Raw genomic sequence first — 8,259 nt, forward strand, 5'->3', positions numbered from 1 at the left:
TGAAGTTAAAGTACAGATATCCTGATGAAATATTTTTCCTGTAAAACTGTTTATTTTAGATTCCTATACTGTTACAAAGCTGGGCTATTTATTTTTGAAAGTGTTTGGATATCAATAAACACCGCTTACTCTTTTTAAGAGTCGGACAATACCAAACTCAGCGAATAGTTAACTTAAGACTCGCTTCGACTGGATGATCAAATAAATTGGATGAGTCGAATTCACAAATATATCCTAAATTGATTCGTGAACCGCCACATTGAAAGAACAATTCGTTGCCAAATCCGTGGTTTTCCCGCGGAATTGGGCCACTTGAACGCTGTTGCCACGGGTTGGTTTTCATGTCCGCGGGTTTAAGCCACTGAAGCGACATAAACCCTAAAATGCACATTTTACTAGGGGAACCCAACCAAAATTTTACCCCACCGGGATGCGATTTATTTTATTTATTTATTTTTTACCAGGGACCCTGCTCGAAACGTGATTGGGCTTTTTTGGGATGGTTTTGAGGAGCAATTGGGTGGGTTTTGTTGTGAAAACCCTGTCAGACAGCTATCTCTTCTAAAAATCAAAGAACTGAGAACGATTTAATGAAATGGTGTAAAATAAATGACAAATCTCCTACACTAGTTACTGTTACGAAGTAAAAAAATAATCTCTCGCAAGAACTCTACAGTCATGGTTTCTTCAGGTAAGTGCTATATTACATAGCCTAAACAATTAAACTGCCAAATTGCATGAGCCTACATAAAAAGTATTCATCTTCTGAAAAGTATTATTATGAAAACATACCCACCTTATTAAGAAAGGTGTTCTGTTTGCCTACAGTTACTTTACCTGTATACAACATTATGCTGTATTTTATCATATAACTTTAATCTATCATCATAATCATAAACACACCGGTTTGTAGCACAAAAAACTTTTGGTACTCCTTGTTTTTTTATTTTTTTTTTAGTTGTAATCTAAATGAATCAGAAAAAAAAGAAGTTTATTGCAAGTTGCAAAATCTGACCAAGGACAACAAAACAAGTAATTGATGTATGGTTTGATAGGACAGGACAATATTTGGCCGAGACACAACTAGGCCTATTTGAAAATCTGGAACATAAAACCTAAATGAAGTTCTTAGCAATGCATATGACTAATTAAAAAACTACAAAAAATATCTTAATGGAAGATGATCTTTACTTAAAATCCTAATTATTTTTGGCATAAAATTATAATCGATAATTTTGACCCATACATTGTTGGCTATACAAATAATTTGACTGGTTTTGTCTTCCAGGGACATAAAAGTTAGCAAAATCTTATATTGTTATGTGAATATCTGCCCACTGTTTGAGCTTATTTTAATAAGCTTGCATGGAGAGCAGAATTCAACATGTTAGCAGAACTAGCTCCTTCTGGCAACAACTTCACCACTTAATTCAAAGACACTCTGAAACGAGTTGAAAACGCTGACATGCTCAGACTACTCCACACCTCAGCTCATATGTTACATATCCAGTAATAATATTCAAGCAATATCATGCTCACAGTTGTAAATCTGCAAGGTAAATCACATCTGGAGCTTTCTGTGATGAGTAAAACATTGCTTCTTTCACTACATCCTCCTGCACGCCTCTTCATTGTATTCAGCCTTATACTTTATGGATTTGGCTGATATTAATGAGTCATATGTGGGTGGAGAGCCACTGTTTTTTTTTTTTTTCACTCCTAGTCTCCTGTCCTCAAACTGCTCTCTGTTTAAATGAGTAGCCAGAATTCTGATTAATCCTGTGTGTGTCTCGTCTCACTCAACCAGAGAGGTCTGCATTCATTTGTGCCGGATCACAAGGAGCACATTAGTCTGACCATCTGTTGCATAAGTTCTTTTCTTCAATAATTAAAAGGATAACTTGACTTTAGTTGTTCAGATTTCTGTTTTGGAAATTCATGCAAATCAGTACATATTTAATTAGACAATGCCTCTTATTTGCTTAACATTTCAGAAAACTTGTAATATAATTTTTTTAATCGAACTGGGGAAGTATGGTGATATCTATGATATTTTGTTTTTCTTTACCCTTTTAACATTTTTTTGTTTTGTTTAGTTTTTTTGCCTGAAATAGTAAAATATCATGAAATCTAAGGGGAATTTCAGGAATATTTTTGGAATATATATATTTTTTACATTTATATAATTTAATTTATATGTCAATATATATTTTATTATATTTAATTAGTTAAATTATGTAGTTAATTTATCATTCAGCAGGTATGTGCACATTATGTAAAGACATGCTTTTCCAGCTTTCCAATAATTTTTTTGACAGTGACCGTTTTAGAAGTTGTCACAGAAGCGATGCATATGAGCTGATGCACATTCCTATTTATATACAGACTATATTACAAGCATTAATGTGAAGAATTCAGGATGGCGTCTAACATCCGTGGTGTTTTCATAATGAGTCCTGTCCACCTCTGGCCTTCTCCTGTCTGCTTTTTCAATCAGGATGTCCTCCCACCTTGACCGGAGGTTTGAAAAGTGTGTGGGAAAATAAGCATAGCATTGAAAAATAGGAAAAACAGTGGATATGAGGTATATATTTGAGGTTATTGGCCATATAAAACAAAGCTTCCTTTGAAATCTTTTCACCAGTATCAGTTATATCGCTTATGTGAGCACTAATTGAAAAGAATGTGTTGATATTGTCAGGGCCAGTAACATCTCATTTAGCTTGTCTCTGCCATTGCCATAGATACAGCACATTGCATTCTAATTATGTAGCGGTCAGGCAGCAGCTAAAGGTTTGAGTCTATTATTAACCTGATTTTTTGTTTCAGGAACTCCACAGAGACACACTCCTGCACGATCAGTTGTGTGTTGACGGAGCAGGATGGCATTAGATATGCTCATTAATATGGGCTGATATCTGTATGTTAGATCACACATATTTACTGCTATTTTAAGATCCAGTGTTTGCGTTACTAGGCTATCTCTATATAGCCTTGAACATGTGGAGCTTCAGGCACATAAGAAGATCGTGTTATGCCATCAGTGTCTGTCAAGATGACTAAAATACTTTTTTTTAAGGATGTTAATGCTCAGACATGACAACCACATCAGCATTTAAAAATCGTAATCCTTGCAAGAAGACAAAATGTTGAAAAGGCAGTTTATGTGGCAGTCTAGCAGAAATGAACATTATTTATTGTAGGCTAATACTACATTTATGTTTATTATAATACACACGTTTTGTGTTTGTTTATTCATATTAGACAAGAGGTGAATACAAAATAAAACTGAATTGAATCCATGATGGAAAGTAATATTTACTTTGCTAAAATAATTTCTATCACTTTATTAAATATACCAGGTTTAATTGAGTAAGGTGTATTATTTTCAAAATATAAAAACAAATAAATGTATTTTTACAGAAAGATTATTAGACATATAAAGATTATAGGAGTGCACTTTACAAGAAAATAATATTTGCATAAAATACTAAAACTTTTTTATTCTTCAATGCCAGTGACTGATTGGATATTTGTAGGATTTTATAACTTTTGTGATTTTCTGTTTTCAGCAAGTTAATGGCTTGCTGGAAAGCTCATTGGTCAACAAAGTTTTTAATTAATTGTGCTATATAATTGTCATAAAAGATTAAATGTAAATGTCAAATACTTAAAGATACAAAAACTTCACAAATAATTACAAAGAAACAGCAAGTAACGCATGTTACAGTTTAAATGTTAAATGTAAATGCTGTTTCTTTGTAATTATTTGTGTAGTTTGCTAGTAATTTTGGTCCCACTTTATATTAGGTGGCCTTAACTACTATGTACTTACATAAAAAATAAGTACAATGTACTTAATGTGTTCATATTGTATTGTAAAACACTTTTGCTGCTATTGAGGTGGGATGGGGTAAGGTTAGGGAGAGGGTTGGAGGTATGGTTAAGTTTAAGGGTTAAGGTGTAAAGTCTGGGTCAACAGTGTAATTATAAATGTAATCACAGAAATTAAATACAGATATAATTACATGTAGTTTTTAAAAAAAATATAAGTACAATGTAAAAACATGTATGTACACAATGAGTACATTGTACTAAATTATTAATTAAAATGTAAGTACATAGTAGTTAAGGACACTTATAGTGGGTCCGCAATTTTAATTATAATAAAAAAATTAGCAAATTTACTGTAGTGAAAATTGTTTCTGCACCAGAGTTTTTCATTGTACTTCATTCGGCAGATTTTAAACACTGCTGGCAGCAGCTAATCACACTGAGGCACAGACAGTGAGCTCTTTATTTCAGAATATGTCGATAGTGCTGGAGTTTCTTTTTGATTTAGTGCCGTGGTGCCCAAACTCCGATGTCCTGCAGAGTTTAGCTCCAACCTGCCCCAACACACCTCATGGAGGTTTCTAGTATGCCAAGTAAGAGCTTGATTAGCTGGTTCAGGTGTGTCTAATTGGGGTTGGATCTAAACTCTGCAGGACACCGGGTTTGGGAACCCCTGATTTAGTGCAAACACTATATTCTGTCGGATTGTCAAAATGTGTATTTCTACCTTCAACTAAATTTCATAGCATCTTAAAAATCGCTCACGCATTTGTACACAGACTAACAAATAAAAATGCTGGAATTCAAGAACGCGTCTGCCTGCCTCTCAAAGATTGATTGCAACATGGATTTCAGTCGACTGAACTAGAATCAGCCACTCTGTTCTCAATCTGGTATACATCACATTTGTCTAAGAGGTAGACCTGGCCCTAGATCAGCTGATGCTGTTGTGCGAGACAGTTAATTAGGTCTCTAGTGTGGTTCTGGTGAGGGCAGGGTGGGCATGAGGTGACTCAGCAGACTCAGCATAGCCTGGCAAAGCATCCATCACTCCACAGGCAGCCAGCGCTGAGGAACCTGCTGTTCTTTTGACTCTTGGCTGATGATCTCCTGCCGGGCACTGAACTCAATCTGACAGCTTCCTCCAAATCGCGTTCTTGTTGCATTCCTGTGCCATAAAGGTTTTTGGCCTAAGCTGAACACATTCTCTTTGAATCCTCGTGGCGTGTCTGTTGAATCAGGAGCTGGAAGAGATGGGTAAATAATTGATCCAGTCACGTGTGCCCTCTCTTGGGTAAATAAGAGTGCAGCTCTGCCTGCCGACCATTAGTGGTGTGTTTTCTTAGCCTATAACTTTATGAGTCAAAGTTCAGAGAATTTGTGTTGAAGAAGTGAAGCAACCAGATTTATTTGTATTTTTACTGTATTTCCTTCGGGTTTTGGTTGGTTCATTATGTTTTTAATATGTCCCAGTGTGCACTTCACTGTTGCTTAGAAGTAAATAGGTACAGCATCTCAGCGGTGGTTATTTGTGTCCTTCCTGGCTATGTCGTTTTTCTTTTTTTATAGTTGTGCCAAAAATGCTCATGATGATGGGGCTTTTTTCCATTATGATATAAACCTTATATAAATCTTGTTCTTTGAATAAGGTTATTAAACACTGTTTGAAATAAGCCAATACTCCAGGCTTCATGTCACATGATCCTTCAGAAATCATTTTAATATGCTGATTTGATGCTCAAGAAACAACTTCTTATTAATATCTGTATCATTTAGGATGCTTAATATTTTTGGAAACATTGATACATTTTATAATCCAGGATTCTTACATGCATTTATTGAAAATCCTTTTATAAGAAACATTTCGTAATGGTATACTATCACTTCTGATCAGTATTAATGTGCCTTTACTGAGTGAAAGTATTTTAGTAATTGATTTAGTAAGTAGCCTAAATCAGATTTAGGCTACTTACTAATTTCAGCATACATTTACTGACCCACAAACATTTGAAAAGTGGTGTATTAAATGTTAAACATTGTCATAAAATAAAAATGTAATCTATTGACCAATTTTTTGCACATTTCTTTGTGAACAATTAAGATTTTAAATGTTATAAATTCCAAAGAAAGAAAAATATGTGGGTGAACTATCCCTTTAATTGAAATCTACGTTTCAAAAGATGTAATCACATAGTTCACACAGTTAATCAACTGTTTTCCATGTAGTCTGACACCTGCTAGTGAATAACTCTGGGATAATTTTGAACCTGGTATGTTATGCTATGTTATTCTACTCTATTTCAGTACTGTGCACCACCTCTGGATTGTGGATCGTTTTCATAGTACCCAGATCCACAGACACTAAACTTAAAATCAACCAGCAGCTGCTCTCACTCTGTCTTATCCTACAGATACAGATTCCCAAAATACTTCGGTTCAAGAGTGCAACTGGAGACTTTTCGAGACTGGGCTATTCTGGACAGGACTGTCCGTATGTGGATCTAAGGGAATTGGAAATGATGACCTCTTTAATGGAGGGGACTATTTATTGGAAGATCCAGATAGGAAGTGCAGTAATAATTTCCTGTGGGTGTGGGAGTGACATCAGAACTCAGTGATGTCAACATTAGAAGGCTGTATTAATCTGCAGATTAGGTCATTTTATGTATAGTGTTTATACAGATTATAATATGATATAAAGAAGCCTTTTGTGCAGTTTTATAATAATTAAGAATCTGGTTTGACTAATGAAATTATTTTTGTCATTTTTCGTAAGCATCATTCACATTTCCAATGCCACTGTCATTATGAATTCCATGTTAACATTTTAAACATTTTGGAATAAAATTGTTGAAACTTTTCTCTCGAAAATGCTAATTCCATATTTTAACACCTAAATACACAAATTATAAAAATATATTTTCAGCCTTTCGCATTATTAGACCAAATCACAATTTATTTATTTTTATCATTCACTCAGTAGTAATATTTAACCTGTCTCATATTTACATAATCGGAAATTTCTTTAATTTCTGCTAATGTTCATTTCATTTTAAGAAATATATATTTTTATGATTTTATTATTAGTTAGCGATAATTTGTTTATGTCACTCTGCTTACATTATCATAGTTTTTAAAAATGCAGAAATTTATATTCTAATGGATGTCATATATTTAAAATGTAATGTCTGGGTCTGGAACTAGAATAAAACAATTAAATCTGTCTCATAGAAAGCATTTTTAAAGTGGTAAAAAAAATAAATTATGAAGACACTATAAAATGTTTTAATGCTGCCTCCATGTGAAAAAAAAATGAAATGTGTTAGTTTTGATAAAAATCAACACCTGCAATATGCAAGCTGATGTAGCGCAGGAAGTAGTTTGAGCTGTCTGGATATGATTAAGAGAGAATGACTATGACATATGTGCACATCTCTGTTGCTCTTCAGTGTGAGCTAATGTTTCTCTGTTTTTCAGGGAAATCTTCTCTCAGAGCACGCTGTGCTGACAGCCTCAGATGAATCACCCTCCTTTATTCTGCTGATGCTGCAGGTATACGAGAGCCAGGAATTTAATATGCGGCTGTGGGAGAGAAGAGCTAAGGGTGCTGGAGAGGATCAATAATTGAAAGGTCACACAGAGTGGCTGAACTGCTATATGTGAGCTATATGAGGAGCTCATTGTGTGTTTGTGTGTGTGTGTGTGTGTGGTTTCTTGCTGCATGCATGGGGTCTCAGATAAGATGAGGTTTATTAGGCATGTGTGGATTTAGACACGTGGAACGCAATGATCTTATTTGCTCTGCCACATTATTCAGCGTAAATTGCTATATACTAAATGACAGAAGGTAAGATTTAATAATCTAGTAATCAAATAAACAAACAATTAAATCTTATATAATCTCTGCAGATATTGTGATTTGTTCCTTATTCTCTTACAGAGGAAAAGTGTATTGCTCAGTGATGCTCAGATCTTTTGGTCCTGGAAGAGTTTGATAAGAACCTCTTGATGTCTGACTAGATTTCAGACTTGGCACGGCTGAAACAGTTCTCTTCTAAAACACAAAATGAGATTCATTACTGCTTTTTAAAAAAAAATCTGAATAGCAGTGGATTTCTGAAAAACTGAAGAAGCACTGAAGAGATTTCATATACACTACAGTTCAAAGGTTTGAGGTCAGTACTTTAAATAATAATAATAAATGTATACTTTTATTCAGCAAGGATGCATTAATTTGATCAAAAGTGATATTAAAGACATTTATAGTGTTACAAAATATGCCTGTTGCAAATAAATGCTGTTCCTTTGAACTTTCATTAAAGAATCCTGAAAAACTGTATCATGGTATCCACAAAAATGTGTCAGCATATTATAATGAGTATTGACTGCTGAAAAGTCAGCTTAACCATGACAGAAATAAACACA

Source organism: Carassius auratus, chromosome 23 (assembly GCF_003368295.1).
Source record: "Carassius auratus strain Wakin chromosome 23, ASM336829v1, whole genome shotgun sequence".
NCBI lineage: Eukaryota > Metazoa > Chordata > Actinopteri > Cypriniformes > Cyprinidae > Carassius > Carassius auratus.